The 14,420-nt window shown below is 33.4% G+C and overlaps 1 protein-coding gene across 1 annotated transcript in view; it reads left to right on the top strand.

The window, feature by feature from the left end:
* Positions 1-14,420, top strand: part of LOC122801601 (nodal homolog) — an 88,965-nt gene that overhangs the window by 49,672 nt on the left and 24,873 nt on the right. The gene's annotated exons all lie outside the window — the stretch shown is intronic.

Genomic DNA, 14,420 nt, shown 5'->3' with positions numbered 1-14,420 from the left:
CAAGGTGGTTATTAAATCCTTCTATGTGGCCCACCTAAATCACAAAAGGGTTTGCATCTAGAACAAAAGAGGTTATTGTGTCCCTCTACTCATCACTCATCAGACCCATCATAGAGTACAACGCCCCATTTGGGATTTACCTTACAAGACACCTGCAACAGCTGGAAAGACCACAGAAGTACCTCACCAAGAGGATTACTGGCCTCAAACATATGCCCTATGCAGCCCTACTGAAGAAACTCCAGCTGTACTCAGTTGCATACCGCTTACTCAGAGATGATCTCTGCCTGACATACAAGGTCATGTCCAACCCAGAATTGATGGACATGCTCCACCTAAAAAAATAAATCCCCAAGAGCCACATGCTCTAGGGATCTAAACCTCACCACAATGATAAATATGATGTGCTGGAGAGATAGATTCCTGTCCCAGAGACTCCCCATGCTTTGGAACAGGATTCAAATCTACATTGGGCAGAGCCCTTCACCAACACTCTTCAAGAGAAACCTTGATGAGCAGATGGGAAACAGAAAATTTACCCCAGGGATCACTGCAGTAGCTCTGCTGGACAGAGGCATAGGGAACTAATGGCTCTGCTGGACCGAGGCACAGGGAACTAATCTAAGGGGGCGGTAAAAGCCAACACATTCTGGCTAGGCTTATAGATGCCCTCAGACAGATAGCCTAGTACTTACCTATGAACCTATTTTGAAGTGTCATATTTAAAAGTGTTTGGAAGAGAAACTTAGGAGTGACATTTATGTCTTAAATATTACAACTGTGTCTAATAATGTACACTAAAATGCAAGAAACAAGCAAAGAGGACCTCACTCAAGGTAAAACTGCTGAACAAAGTCAAACCAAATGTATAAAACACAGCTACCACCACTTGGAAAATTAATATTTAATCCAACAGCTCAATAAAAACAATAAAACAAAACAAGAAATGCAAAGTTTGATGAGCGCTTTCAGGCTGTGCACTTCATCAGATAAATTGCTCACATTCGAACACTCATTTAAAGGGAGTAACAACTAATCTGTGCTCAATACTGAACCTGCCTTTTTTAAGGTAGGTTTTAATGGAATAACATCATTAAACCCTGGATGTCTGTGTGCTGTAAGTTCTAGTATCCATTTGGCCTCTTCATATTCAGTGTCATTCATTATATCACCACCCCAGTTTTATTCACCATATGCCAAATCACCATAAATTTAAAATAATGTCCTTGATGACCAGATATGTGTCTATACGGGGCATTGCGTTCATTTTTCAATGTGATAGCTGACAAATGATTTAATATCCTCTGCTTAAACATGCAGCTTGTTTTCCCTATGTAGTAACAATTGCATGTCTGACAGGTAGCAAGATAGACCACATTTGTGGTCCTGCAGTTAGCTCTGGTGTTGAAAGAATATACTCTGCCTGTGATAGGATGAACAAAATCAATGGCCCCATTAATGTAATGGCATGCCTTGCAATGACCCACATGGTCTAGTGCCTCTCTTCACTTCAGTCCGCTGTTTGTCATGTCTGCCCCCATTACTCAGTAAGTCTTTCAAGTTTTTATTCCTCCTGAAGCCAACACTAGGTTCTTCCCCCACAACTTTCCTGATCCTCTGATCAGAAAGTAAGATTTTCCAATTCTAACTATATTACACACCCCATGTATGTTGTTGCTATATGTGAACATAAGTCTCATTTTGCCACTCTGCCTCTGTCCATTGTTGACCGCAGGAACCCTCCCTACATCATGTTTCAGTCAAGGACACATTCTAGCCTTCCTGAAATCTCTATTAGTCTAAATAATCCACTGGACCTTCTGCCTATTATAACCCCTTTCTATAAAATTACCATCCAAGAATCTCACTTCCTCTTCAAAATTACTTGCCATTACATTAATCATTTCAGCTATGAATCATTGCTTTAACCTTTAATTCAGGAACTTTTAAATAACACATTTTGCACTGTAGTGCATGGAGCCTGGTGATTATGCTCAGATATCCACAAAAGACAAATAGTTAAGCACTTTTATAGAGCGAGACCTGATCTTAACAAATGTTAATCATCCCCTGCTTCAGTTTCATGCTACCCAGTTAAACCTGCCAGTACAGACTAGCAAACTACAGTAGCAGAATAAAAGCAGATTTTTTTGCATAGGCAATATAAGAAGCAGTATTCTTGTGATGATGAACAAAGGCTGTGTCAGAAGTATGCAAAGCATAATAAAAGATGTGTTAATGTAAATGTTGGAATATGTAATTAAGGGGAGTGGAGAAATACAATGCATCCAGCTTGCACTATAAATACAATAACACAGAGGATTATGATTGGGTCAGTAATTTTAAGTGGCTTATTATGTGTTTGATACATAGATGCCAAGAAATTCACCTCAAGTGGTGAATCTTGACATGCCTGCTGAGAGCACATAATAAAGGGTTAGGATTATAGACCTGATCATAAAAAAATCACTAAGTCTTTTGCCAGTTTTCAAAGTCATAAAGCACTTAATGATCATTGTCAGAATAACAGTGTAAAAGATTCTGTTATAATAGAAAAAGTCTGGGTGACATTACTGGTACAGAGATCAGGCAGAAAAAAAATCTGCTTTTATTCTGCCACTGTAGTTTGCTGGTCTGTACTGGCAGGTTTAACTGGGTAGCATGAAACTGAAGCAGGGGATGATTAACATTTGTTAAGATCAGGTCTCGCTCAAGTGCTTAACTATTTGTCTTTTGTGGATATCTGAGCATAATCACCAGACTCCATGCACTACAGTGCAAAATGTGTTATTTAAAAGTTCCTGAATTAAAGGTTAAAGCAATGATTCATAGCTGAAATCAAACTTTATATCTTAGTTAAAATTGTAAACTAACAAGACTTGATAATGGTAATAAGAAATATGAAGAATTGTTGATTAGAACATAAATTTTGACAGGAGCTAGAAATGCATGTATTAGTGAATATATTTAAACCGCATGTTAATAGGAAGAAAACTGTATAACTTTTTTATATGTATGCATATTCTAATATTGATTTGTTTCTATGACTGTAATAAAACTGTTGGTCTGCAAGTTCAGACTGTGTAGAAAACAACAGTTCAGCACAGGTACTACTCCACAGATATTTATTAAGCACTTTCATCTAAAATAAATGTCAGACTTCATCAGAATAAAATTACAAAGAGATCACTGGCTTCAAATACACAATTCACCCCTCTCATTGGTCAAAAACTCACATAGGAACACTCCCTTAATGAGCTCTTAGACAAAACTCAGTTATTTAAAACCAAGATTATATAAAACAATATAGCAAAAAAAATATGTAAAATATGAAATGCAAAAAACAAGTAATAAAAAAAATACACAGATTTTAACTTTAGCAATGGTTCCAGGGACATTCTGTCATTAAGCCCAGGTGGTTTACAGGCATTGGTTTTAATCTACCACTTCAACTCTTGATACTCCAGGAAATCATTTGTGGGTCCAAGTCCACATGGTCAATAGCACAAAACATAAACTTGTGAGTGGAATAGATTTGAATATGTCTATAAAGGGAGTTATTCTCATTTTTTATGCCCTATATCATACTTGTTCTGATAAATCCTTTGTCTGACCTCTTTGTCTTCCCCACATAAAAACTGTCACAGGACTGGCACAGAGCCACATAAACCACACCCTTGGAGTAGCAATAGTACCAGTAGCTGGGGGTTTGGTTATTATGGATGTAGAGGACTATAATAGTAGAATGTATAGTATGTTATACAGTGACACTTAAGTTGAGATTTCTCAAAACGAACTTAATAATAGCCCATAAAAGCATTTCTCTGACTTTAGATCAACTATTGCTTAATGGGAAAATTAATTTTGAAGAACATGGTTTCTTGGAAATAAGTTACCCATGAACTCCTACTATTTTTGGAATTCCTAAAATCCATAAGTCCATTTCCAATTCCCCTCTTCATCCCATTGTAGATGCTAAGGCATCCAAGACTTTTGTAATTGCTAAGTTCATCGATTTGAAAGTCAAACATGTACTTGACCAATGGAGCACCCTTTTTAAGGATTTCTGGGATTTCCTGAGTAAGATCAGCAAGGACATATACGATGATAATCTGCTAATGGTAACCACTGACGTTTGTGATCTTTTCTCTGTCATAGCCCATGATAAAGGAATAGAATGGTTCTATAGTAACACTACAATGGAACACAATACTTTATTGACAATCAGAACTTGTATGGAAGTAGTGTTGGAAAATAACTTCTTGATTTTTGATAGCCAGCTGTTTAGACATGGGCGCTTGTTGCACACCTGTTTTTGCCAGTATAATTTTGGCACACTGGGAAGACCTTTTTGTTATAAATTCACCATTTAATGATTGCTGTGCCTTATATGGCCATTACCTGGATGACATAGTGTTGTTTTGGAGAGGAGGTGTCAATAGATTACAGAGTTTTTTTCAATATATTCATGAGACTACATCTTTTCTAAAGGTCACCATGTCTATTGACAAAGATAAACTTAATTACTTGATTACTTGGAAGTGAGTTTTAAGAAAAACTATGACAAAAAACATTCACCTCACATTTGTACAGCAAACCCACATACTCTCTGCATTTCTGTAGGTAGCATCCTATACATCAAAAAAGAGCCCTAGTAAAGGGGCAGTTTGTTAGACTAGCCAGAATAGTGTCAGGTAGTGATGATTTTTTAGAGGAATGTAGGGTCTTGACAGGCATGTTAAAGCAACAAGGTTACCCAAACTCATTTGTGGGCAACATAGCTAATGAGGTTAAGCGGAAAAGGACTGATGAGGTATTCAGGGCATTGTTGTACTCAGAAATTGATGGTACTCACAGGGGCCACAAGTGCAACTGATGGATTTCATAAAGCTTTACTTTTTCCCTTTAATATACACTTCTGTGATATTAAAGAGATTATTATGAAATATTGGAAATTTTTTAGAATAGATCCCACAGTTACCAGTCTATTGGGCAACAAGACAGCTATTGTTTACAAAAAGGACATATCATTTAAGGGGCTGTTGGAGAAAAAAATCTGTTATGCCAATAAATGGTGGGAGTTTTAAATGTGGGAGATGCCCACAGTGTCCATTTATAGTTAATAAGGAGAAAATTAAAATCACAAAGTTTGGTTTTATTAAACCATCTAAAATATACTATTGCTACTCCAAGGGTGTGGTTTATGTGGCTCTGTGCCAGTCCTGTGATACTTTTTATGTGGGGAAGACCAAGAGGGCTTTCAAACAAAGGATTTATCAGCACATGTATGATATAGGGCATAAAAATGAGAATAACGCCCTTTATAGACATATTAAAATCTATTACACTCACAAGTTTATGTTTTGTGCTATTGACCCTGTTGACTTGGGCCCTTGTGGGGGACCCACTGATGATTTCCTGGAGTATCAAGAGTTGAAGTGGTAGATTAAAACCAATGCCTGTGAACCACCTGGGCTTAATGACAAAATATCTCTGGGACCTTTGCTAAAGTTAAAATCTGTGTAATTTTTTATAATTTATTACTTGTTTTTTTGCATTTCATATTTTGCATATTTTTATGCTGTTGTATTGTTTTATATAATCTTGGTTTTAAATAACTGAAGTTTGTCTAAGAGCTCATTAAGAGAGTGTCCCTATGTGAGTCTTTAACCAATGACAGGAGACAATTGTGTTTTTGAAGTCAGGGGTTTCTTTGTAATTTTATTCTGAAGAAGTCTGACATTGAGAAGTTGTTTGACCGCAACTGAGCTACAAAATATAAGTATTTTTTGATTATTTTAACAGATTACTGTTTTTATAATTTAATATATATAAAGCACTTTGTCTATTCAGAATCTTCAGAAATCTTTTTCTGTTTAAAAACTTTCATAGCTTGTTGTCTTAGGCTATTGTATAAACTGAAACATTTACTCTGTGTAATTATCTCTTGGCTAGTGGGGGCTGGTTCTTTTGTGTTCTTGTAAAAATAAAGTTGTTGTTCTGGTCTTTGGTGCAGGCTGGAGAAGTTGTTTGACCACAACTGAGCTACAAAATATAAGTATTTTTTGATTATTTTAACAGATTACTGTTTTATAATTTAATATATATAAAGCACTTTGTCTATTCAGAATCTTCAGAAATCTTCTCTGTTTAAAAACTTTCATAGCTTGTTGTCTTAGGCTATTGTATAAACTGAAACATTTACTCTGTGTAATTATCTCTTGGCTAGTGGGGGCTGGTTCTTTTGTGTTCTTGTAAAAAAAGTTGTTGTTCTGGTCTTTGGTGCAGGCTGGAGAAGTTGTTTGACCGCAACTGAGCTACAAAATATAAGTATTTTTTGATTATTTTAACAGATTACTGTTTTTATAATTTAATATATATAAAGCACTTTGTCTATTCAGAATCTTCAGAAATCTTTTCTGTTTAAAACTTTCATAGCTTGTTGTCTTAGGCTATTGTATAAACTGAAACATTTACTCTGTGTAATTATCTCTTGGCTAGTGGGGCTGGTTCTTTTGTGTTCTTGTAAAAAAGTTGTTGTTCTGGTCTTTGGTGCAGGCTGGAGAAGTTGTTTGACCCAACTGAGCTACAAAATATAAGTATTTTTGATTATTTTAACAGATTACTGTTTTTATAATTTAATATATATAAAGCACTTTGTCTATTCAGAATCTTCAGAAATCTTTTTCTGTTTAAAAACTTTCATAGCTTGTTGTCTTAGGCTATTGTATAAACTGAAACATTTACTCTGTGTAATTATCTCTTGGCTAGTGGGGCTGGTTCTTTTGTGTTCTTGTAAAAAAAAGTTGTTGTTCTGGTCTTTGGTGCAGGCTGGAGAAGTTGTTTGACCGCAACTGAGCTACAAAATATAAGTATTTTTTGATTATTTTAACAGATTACTGTTTTATAATTTAATATATATAAAGCACTTTGTCTATTCAGAATCTTCAGAAATCTTTTCTGTTTAAAACTTTCATAGCTTGTTGTCTTAGGCTATTGTATAAACTGAAACATTTACTCTGTGTAATTATCTCTTGGCTAGTGGGGGCTGGTTCTTTTGTGTTCTTGTAAAAAAAAGTTGTTGTTCTGGTCTTTGGTGCAGGCTGGAGAAGTTGTTTGACCGCAACTGAGCTACAAAATATAAGTATTTTTGATTATTTTAACAGATTACTGTTTTTATAATTTAATATATATAAAGCACTTTGTCTATTCAGAATCTTCAGAAATCTTTTTCTGTTTAAAAACTTTCATAGCTTGTTGTCTTAGGCTATTGTATAAACTGAAACATTTACTCTGTGTAATTATCTCTTGGCTAGTGGGGCTGGTTCTTTTGTGTTCTTGTAAAAAAAAGTTGTTGTTCTGGTCTTTGGTGCAGGCTGGAGAAGTTGTTTGACCCCAACTGAGCTACAAAATATAAGTATTTGTTGATCACTTTACCAGATTACTGTTTTTATAATTTAATATATATAAAGCACTTTGTCTATTCAGAATCTTCAGAAATCTTTTCTGTTTAAAACTTTCATAGCTTGTTGTCTTAGGCTATTGTATAAACTGAAACATTTACTCTGTGTAATTATCTCTTGGCTAGTGGGGGCTGGTTCTTTTGTGTTCTTGTAAAAAAAAAGTTGTTGTTCTGGTCTTTGGTGCAGGCTGGAGAAGTTGTTTGACCGCAACTGAGCTACAAAATATAAGTATTTTTTGATTATTTTAACAGATTACTGTTTTTATAATTTAATATATATAAAGCACTTTGTCTATTCAGAATCTTCAGAAATCTTTTTCTGTTTAAAAACTTTCATAGCTTGTTGTCTTAGGCTATTGTATAAACTGAAACATTTACTCTGTGTAATTATCTCTTGGCTAGTGGGGCTGGTTCTTTTGTGTTCTTGTAAGAAAGTTGTTGTTCTGGTCTTTGGTGCAGGCTGGAGAAGTTGTTTGACCGCAACTGAGCTACAAAATATAAGTATTTTTTGATTATTTTAACAGATTACTGTTTTTATAATTTAATATATATAAAGCACTTTGTCTATTCAGAATCTTCAGAAATCTTTTTCTGTTTAAAAACTTTCATAGCTTGTTGTCTTAGGCTATTGTATAAACTGAAACATTTACTCTGTGTAATTATCTCTTGGCTAGTGGGGCTGGTTCTTTTGTGTTCTTGTAAAAAAAAGTTGTTGTTCTGGTCTTTGGTGCAGGCTGGAGAAGTTGTTTGACCGCAACTGAGCTACAAAATATAAGTAATTTTGATTATTTTAACAGATTACTGTTTTTATAATTTAATATATATAAAGCACTTTGTCTATTCAGAATCTTCAGAAATCTTTTTCTGTTTAAAAACTTTCATAGCTTGTTGTCTTAGGCTATTGTATAAACTGAAACATTTACTCTGTGTAATTATCTCTTGGCTAGTGGGGGCTGGTTCTTTTGTGTTCTTGTAAAAAAAGTTGTTGTTCTGGTCTTTGGTGCAGGCTGGAGAAGTTGTTTGACCGCAACTGAGCTACAAAATATAAGTATTTTTTGATTATTTTAACAGATTACTGTTTTTATAATTTAATATATATAAAGCACTTTGTCTATTCAGAATCTTCAGAAATCTTTTTCTGTTTAAAAACTTTCATAGCTTGTTGTCTTAGGCTATTGTATAAACTGAAACATTTACTCTGTGTAATTATCTCTTGGCTAGTGGGGCTGGTTCTTTTGTGTTCTTGTAAAAAAAAGTTGTTGTTCTGGTCTTTGGTGCAGGCTGGAGAAGTTGTTTGACCGCAACTGAGCTACAAAATATAAGTATTTTTGATTATTTTAACAGATTACTGTTTTTATAATTTAATATATATAAAGCACTTTGTCTATTCAGAATCTTCAGAAATCTTTTTCTGTTTAAAAACTTTCATAGCTTGTTGTCTTAGGCTATTGTATAAACTGAAACATTTACTCTGTGTAATTATCTCTTGGCTAGTGGGGCTGGTTCTTTTGTGTTCTTGTAAAAAAAAGTTGTTGTTCTGGTCTTTGGTGCAGGCTGGAGAAGTTGTTTGACCGCAACTGAGCTACAAAATATAAGTATTTTTGATTATTTTAACAGATTACTGTTTTATAATTTAATATATATAAAGCACTTTGTCTATTCAGAATCTTCAGAAATCTTTTTCTGTTTAAAAACTTTCATAGCTTGTTGTCTTAGGCTATTGTATAAACTGAAACATTTACTCTGTGTAATTATCTCTTGGCTAGTGGGAGCTGGTTCTTTTGTGTTCTTGTAAAAAAAAGTTGTTGTTCTGGTCTTTGGTGCAGGCTGGAGAAGTTGTTTGACCGCAACTGAGCTACAAAATATAAGTATTTTTGATTATTTTAACAGATTACTGTTTTATAATTTAATTTATATCAAGGACTTTGTCTATTCAGGATCTTGAGAAATCTTCTTCAGTTTGAAAACTGTCATAGATTGTTGACGTAGGCTATTGTATAAACAGAACCACTTACTCTGTGTCATTATCTATTGGCTAGCCGCCGGTGGTTGTTTTGTGTTCTTGTAAAAAAAGTTGTTGTTCTGGTCTTTGGTGCAGGCTGGAGAAGTTGTTTGACCGCAACTGAGCGACAAAATATAAGTATTTTTGATTATTTTAACAGATTACTGTTTTTATAATTTAATATATATAAAGCACTTTGTCTATTCAGAATCTTCAGAAATCTTTTTCTGTTTAAAAACTTTCATAGCTTGTTGTCTTAGGCTATTGTATAAACTGAAACATTTACTCTGTGTAATTATCTCTTGGCTAGTGGGGGCTGGTTCTTTTGTGTTCTTGTAAAAAAGTTGTTGTTCTGGTCTTTGGTGCAGGCTGGAGAAGTTGTTTGACCACAACTGAGCTACAAAATATAAGTATTTTTGATTATTTTAACAGATTACTGTTTTATAATTTAATATATATAAAGCACTTTGTCTATTCAGAATCTTCAGAAATCTTTTCTGTTTAAAACTTTCATAGCTTGTTGTCTTAGGCTATTGTATAAACTGAAACATTTACTCTGTGTAATTATCTCTTGGCTAGTGGGGGCTGGTTCTTTTGTGTTCTTGTAAAAAAAAGTTGTTGTTCTGGTCTTTGGTGCAGGCTGGAGAAGTTGTTTGACCGCAACTGAGCTACAAAATATAAGTATTTTTGATTATTTTAACAGATTACTGTTTTTATAATTTAATATATATAAAGCACTTTGTCTATTCAGAATCTTCAGAAATTTTTTCTGTTTAAAAACTTTCATAGCGTGTTGTCTTAGGCTATTGTATAAACTGAAACATTTACTCTGTGTAATTATCTCTTGGCTAGTGGGGGCTGGTTCTTTTGTGTTCTTGTAAAAAAAAGTTGTTGTTCTGGTCTTTGGTGCAGGCTGGAGAAGTTGTTTGACCGCAACTGAGCTACAAAATATAAGTATTTTTGATTATTTTAACAGATTACTGTTTTATAATTTAATATATATAAAGCACTTTGTCTATTCAGAATCTTCAGAAATCTTTTTCTGTTTAAAACTTTCATAGCTTGTTGTCTTAGGCTATTGTATAAACTGAAACATTTACTCTGTGTAATTATCTCTTGGCTAGTGGGGGCTGGTTCTTTTGTGTTCTTGTAAAAAAAAGTTGTTGTTCTGGTCTTTGGTGCAGGCTGGAGAAGTTGTTTGACCGCAACTGAGCTACAAAATATAAGTATTTTTGATTATTTTAACAGATTACTGTTTTTATAATTTAATATATATAAAGCACTTTGTCTATTCAGAATCTTCAGAAATCTTTTTCTGTTTAAAACTTTCATAGCTTGTTGTCTTAGGCTATTGTATAAACTGAAACATTTACTCTGTGTAATTATCTCTTGGCTAGTGGGGGCTGGTTCTTTTGTGTTCTTGTAAAAAAGTTGTTGTTCTGGTCTTTGGTGCAGGCTGGAGAAGTTGTTTGACCAAGAACTGAGCTACAAAATATAAGTATTTTTGATTATTTTAACAGATTACTGTTTTTATAATTTAATATATATAAAGCACTTTGTCTATTCAGAATCTTCAGAAATCTTTTTCTGTTTAAAACTTTCATAGCTTGTTGTCTTAGGCTATTGTATAAACTGAAACATTTACTCTGTGTAATTATCTCTTGGCTAGTGGGGCTGGTTCTTTTGTGTTCTTGTAAAAAAGTTGTTGTTCTGGTCTTTGGTGCAGGCTGGAGAAGTTGTTTGACCGCAACTGAGCTACAAAATATAAGTATTTTTGATTATTTTAACAGATTACTGTTTTATAATTTAATATATATAAAGCACTTTGTCTATTCAGAATCTTCAGAAATCTTTTTCTGTTTAAAAACTTTCATAGCTTGTTGTCTTAGGCTATTGTATAAACTGAAACATTTACTCTGTGTAATTATCTCTTGGCTAGTGGGGCTGGTTCTTTTGTGTTCTTGTAAAAAAGTTGTTGTTCTGGTCTTTGGTGCAGGCTGGAGAAGTTGTTTGACCGCAACTGAGCTACAAAATATAAGTATTTTTGATTATTTTAACAGATTACTGTTTTATAATTTAATATATATAAAGCACTTTGTCTATTCAGAATCTTCAGAAATCTTTTTCTGTTTAAAAACTTTCATAGCTTGTTGTCTTAGGCTATTGTATAAACTGAAACATTTACTCTGTGTAATTATCTCTTGGCTAGTGGGGCTGGTTCTTTTGTGTTCTTGTAAAAAAAGTTGTTGTTCTGGTCTTTGGTGCAGGCTGGAGAAGTTGTTTGACCGCAACTGAGCTACAAAATATAAGTATTTTTTGATTATTTTAACAGATTACTGTTTTTATAATTTAATATATATAAAGCACTTTGTCTATTCAGAATCTTCAGAAATCTTTTTCTGTTTAAAACTTTCATAGCTTGTTGTCTTAGGCTATTGTATAAACTGAAACATTTACTCTGTGTAATTATCTCTTGGCTAGTGGGGCTGGTTCTTTTGTGTTCTTGTAAAAAAAAGTTGTTGTTCTGGTCTTTGGTGCAGGCTGGAGAAGTTGTTTGACCGCAACTGAGCTACAAAATATAAGTATTTTTGATTATTTTAACAGATTACTGTTTTTATAATTTAATATATATAAAGCACTTTGTCTATTCAGAATCTTCAGAAATCTTTTTCTGTTTAAAAACTTTCATAGCTTGTTGTCTTAGGCTATTGTATAAACTGAAACATTTACTCTGTGTAATTATCTCTTGGCTAGTGGGGCTGGTTCTTTTGTGTTCTTGTAAAAAAAGTTGTTGTTCTGGTCTTTGGTGCAGGCTGGAGAAGTTGTTTGACCGCAACTGAGCTACAAAATATAAGTATTTTTGATTATTTTAACAGATTACTGTTTTTATAATTTAATATATATAAAGCACTTTGTCTATTCAGAATCTTCAGAAATCTTTTTCTGTTTAAAAACTTTCATAGCTTGTTGTCTTAGGCTATTGTATAAACTGAAACATTTACTCTGTGTAATTATCTCTTGGCTAGTGGGGCTGGTTCTTTTGTGTTCTTGTAAAAAAAAGTTGTTGTTCTGGTCTTTGGTGCAGGCTGGAGAAGTTGTTTGACCGCAACTGAGCTACAAAATATAAGTATTTTTTGATTATTTTAACAGATTACTGTTTTTATAATTTAATATATATAAAGCACTTTGTCTATTCAGAATCTTCAGAAATCTTTTCTGTTTAAAACTTTCATAGCTTGTTGTCTTAGGCTATTGTATAAACTGAAACATTTACTCTGTGTAATTATCTCTTGGCTAGTGGGGCTGGTTCTTTTGTGTTCTTGTAAAAAAAAGTTGTTGTTCTGGTCTTTGGTGCAGGCTGGAGAAGTTGTTTGACCGCAACTGAGCTACAAAATATAAGTAGTTTTTGATTATTTTAACAGATTACTGTTTTATAATTTAATATATATAAAGCACTTTGTCTATTCAGAATCTTCAGAAATCTTTTTCTGTTTAAAAACTTTCATAGCTTGTTGTCTTAGGCTATTGTATAAACTGAAACATTTACTCTGTGTAATTATCTCTTGGCTAGTGGGGCTGGTTCTTTTGTGTTCTTGTAAAAAAAGTTGTTGTTCTGGTCTTTGGTGCAGGCTGGAGAAGTTGTTTGACTGCAACTGAGCTACAAAATATAAGTATTTTTTGATTATTTTAACAGATTACTGTTTTTATAATTTAATATATATAAAGCACTTTGTCTATTCAGAATCTTCAGAAATCTTTTTCTGTTTAAATCTTTCATAGCTTGTTGTCTTAGGCTATTGTATAAACTGAAACATTTACTCTGTGTAATTATCTCTTGGCTAGTGGGGCTGGTTCTTTTGTGTTCTTGTAAAAAAAAGTTGTTGTTCTGGTCTTTGGTGCAGGCTGGAGAAGTTGTTTGACCGCAACTGAGCTACAAAATATAAGTATTTTTGATTATTTTAACAGATTACTGTTTTATAATTGAATATATATAAAGCACTTTGTCTATTCAGAATCTTCAGAAATCTTTTCTGTTTAAAAACTTTCATAGCTTGTTGTCTTAGGCTATTGTATAAACTGAAACATTTACTCTGTGTAATTATCTCTTGGCTAGTGGGGCTGGTTCTTTTGTGTTCTTGTAAAAAAAAGTTGTTGTTCTGGTCTTTGGTGCAGGCTGGAGAAGTTGTTTGACCGCAACTGAGCTACAAAATATAAGTATTTTTGATTATTTTAACAGATTACTGTTTTTATAATTTAATATATATAAAGCACTTTGTCTATTCAGAATCTTCAGAAATCTTTTCTGTTTAAAACTTTCATAGCTTGTTGTCTTAGGCTATTGTATAAACTGAAACATTTACTCTGTGTAATTATCTCTTGGCTAGTGGGGGCTGGTTCTTTTGTGTTCTTGTAAAAAAAGTTGTTGTTCTGGTCTTTGGTGCAGGCTGGAGAAGTTGTTTGACCGCAACTGAGCTACAAAATATAAGTATTTTTGATTATTTTAACAGATTACTGTTTTTATAATTTAATATATATAAAGCACTTTGTCTATTCAGAATCTTCAGAAATCTTTTTTCTGTTTAAAACTTTCATAGCTTGTTGTCTTAGGCTATTGTATAAACTGAAACATTTACTCTGTGTAATTATCTCTTGGCTAGTGGGGCTGGTTCTTTTGTGTTCTTGTAAAAAAAGTTGTTGTTCTGGTCTTTGGTGCAGGCTGGAGAAGTTGTTTGACCGCAACTGAGCTACAAAATATAAGTATTTTTTGATTATTTTAACAGATTACTGTTTTTATAATTTAATATATATAAAGCACTTTGTCTATTCAGAATCTTCAGAAATCTTTTTCTGTTTAAAAACTTTCATAGCTTGTTGTCTTAGGCTATTGTATAAACTGAAACATTTACTCTGTGTAATTATCTCTTGGCTAGTGGGGCTGGTTCTTTTGTGTTCTTG

Source organism: Protopterus annectens, chromosome 1.part0 (assembly GCF_019279795.1).
Source record: "Protopterus annectens isolate FY-2018-M chromosome 1.part0, PAN1.0, whole genome shotgun sequence".
In the NCBI taxonomy this organism is placed as follows: Eukaryota; Metazoa; Chordata; order Ceratodontiformes; family Protopteridae; genus Protopterus; species Protopterus annectens.
This window is presented reverse-complemented; position numbering and strand designations above follow the sequence as displayed.